The 2,290-nt window shown below is 46.9% G+C and overlaps 1 protein-coding gene across 5 annotated transcripts in view; it reads right to left on the minus strand.

Moving 5' to 3' along the window:
* VIT (vitrin) overlaps positions 1–2,290 on the minus strand; it is a 118,252-nt gene that overhangs the window by 18,153 nt on the left and 97,809 nt on the right. The window lies entirely within an intron of this gene.

Raw genomic sequence — 2,290 nt, forward strand, 5'->3', positions numbered from 1 at the left:
AGGGGAGGATGACATCTGGAGGAGGGAAGAGAAAGGCTGAGAAAGGGACAGGGGAATTCACCAGCAGACAGCGCAGGCCACGGGAATCTTCAGGCCTTCGTGCTCTGGTTGCACAGCAGAGTCATCTGGGCACTCTAAGGAATAATGATGTCTGGCTCCACACTCAGAAACTCTGGTTACGTTTGATCTGCAGTTTCCTCTGGGCATGGGGAGTTTTAAGAGCTCCCCAGGTGGCTCTAACATGCACTGGGGTGGCAATTTGCTTCTCCAGAGGGAGAGCTATCTCGGGGACCCTGGATAAGCCCAGGGATTGTATAAAGGAAGTTCAAAGGGAATCGCTGGTAGGAGTCAAGTGCAGTCATTTTGTATGTGTCTCCAGAGAACTGTGTAAAAGGGAATAGGAAAAGCCTAAGATTTCTGGGCAACTTGTATTCACAGCTCACTTGGCCTTAAGACTCTGTGTTCCTGAGGAGTGGGGTTCCTCAGGCAGGTTTGCTTGCCTGTCTCTCGTGGAGGAGAGAAGTGGCATGGTCAGGTCTTTGAAAGAACCATTAGGCCCTGCACAGTCAGCCCAGGCAGGTGACTGGGAGCTGTGCTGGGATCTTGAGAATTACAGATGAAAATACTGAGTCCTGGACCTCATCCCCTTGCCAGATTCTGATTTAATAGGTCTAGGGTGAGGCCTGGGCCTCAGCATTTTTGAAAAGCTTCCCAGGCAGCATGAAGTCAGGGCCCAGGCAGCTCCTCCCTGCTCTGAAGTTTGAGGGGGGTGCTGTGATTCACCTCTGCTGGTCCCATCCCAGCTGCGTCTTCTGTCTCAGCCCCCACACCGGGGGCTCCCTGTTTGCTCCGTGCTCCCCAAATACAACTCAGTGGTCCTTACTGCTAGCTATATTAGTTTCCTGTTGCTACTGTAGCAAATGACCATGAATTTAGTGGTTTAAACAACATACATGTATTACTTCACAGTTCTGCAAGTCCAAAGTCCAACGTGGGTCTCCATGGGCTAAAACCAAAGCGTTGGTGGGACTGTGTTTCTTTCTGAAAGCTCAAGGAGACCCTCTTGCGTGTTTCTCCGAGCACCCAGAGGACACTTGCATTTTTTGCTCATGGCCCCTCTCTCCATCTTCAAAGTCAGCAATGTCACATCTCCCTTTGACTGACAATAGCTGGGAAAAGTTGTCCACTTTTAAGGACTCATGGGATTAGATTGGGACATCCAGATAATCTGAGATAATCTCCACATTTCTGAATACTTAACTTTCATCACATCTGCAAAGTCTCTTTTGCCATGTGAAGCAAAACATTCCCAGGTTCTAAGGATCTGGACACTGACAACTTTGGAGTTATTATTTCACCTAACATACTGGACAATTGGCTTCTTCCCTTCACTCTGACACTGCTGCCCTTGGTGGCTCAATTGACCTGTGGGAGCCTCTATGCTCAGCTGGATGTAGGACTTTGAGTCTTCAGTCTAGGGCTGAGGTTTGGTGGCCAGAGAAGCAAGACAACTACAGACGTGCAGCCTGATTCAGAGCTTCAGAGCTACTCTTTAAAACAGAGGGCAGCTGTCAGACCCATGAACAACAACAAAAAAAGTCTATTTTATTTTTAAATGTAGAACAATCAACATGTCCTTTTATCCTAAAAGGGTTTCTCAGTTTTTTTTTTTTTGTTTTTTTGCAGCTTTTGGCCGGGGCTGGGTTTGAACCTGCCACCTCTGGCATATAGGGCCAGTGCCCTACTCTTTTGAGCCATAGGTGCTGCCCAAAATGTTTCTCAATTTTGATATCGTATGTTGATTACAAAGAGCATATGCAATTCTGTTCCATTTAGACTGAAATTGGGGTCTAAAATGAAAGCATATGGAAGATCCAGAGGCCGGTGAGCAGCTGGGGGTCCAGGCTGCAAGCCGTCTGGCCGCATTCATTCTGTTTCCTAAACTTCCCCTAATAGCTACTTGCCCTGACTGATTTTTCATTCAGTCTTCTGGTGTACCTGTTGGCAGTAAGTGCAATTATGAGCCTTCTGGTTGAATAATTTTAACCTAGAATTCACGTGCAAAACAGGGGCTTGATATGTGGCTTTTGTCCAAGCACAGTGTGTGAGTCTGCAGGGAGTGGAAAGCTCATCTGCTTTCTTGGTAGATCAGAAAAGTCTTGACTTGAAGACACTTGTGTTTGACATTTTAGGGATTAACCCAAGATTAATATTTGCCCTCTCCCCTGGTCACACATTTAGCTTCGTGTTCTTGAGGAAGTCATTCATCTTCCCTGAGTCTGTAACAAAT

The sequence above is a fragment of the Otolemur garnettii genome, unplaced genomic scaffold (assembly GCF_000181295.1).
Source record: "Otolemur garnettii isolate 467f Iridium unplaced genomic scaffold, OtoGar3 scaffold00095, whole genome shotgun sequence".
Taxonomy (NCBI): domain Eukaryota; kingdom Metazoa; phylum Chordata; class Mammalia; order Primates; family Galagidae; genus Otolemur; species Otolemur garnettii.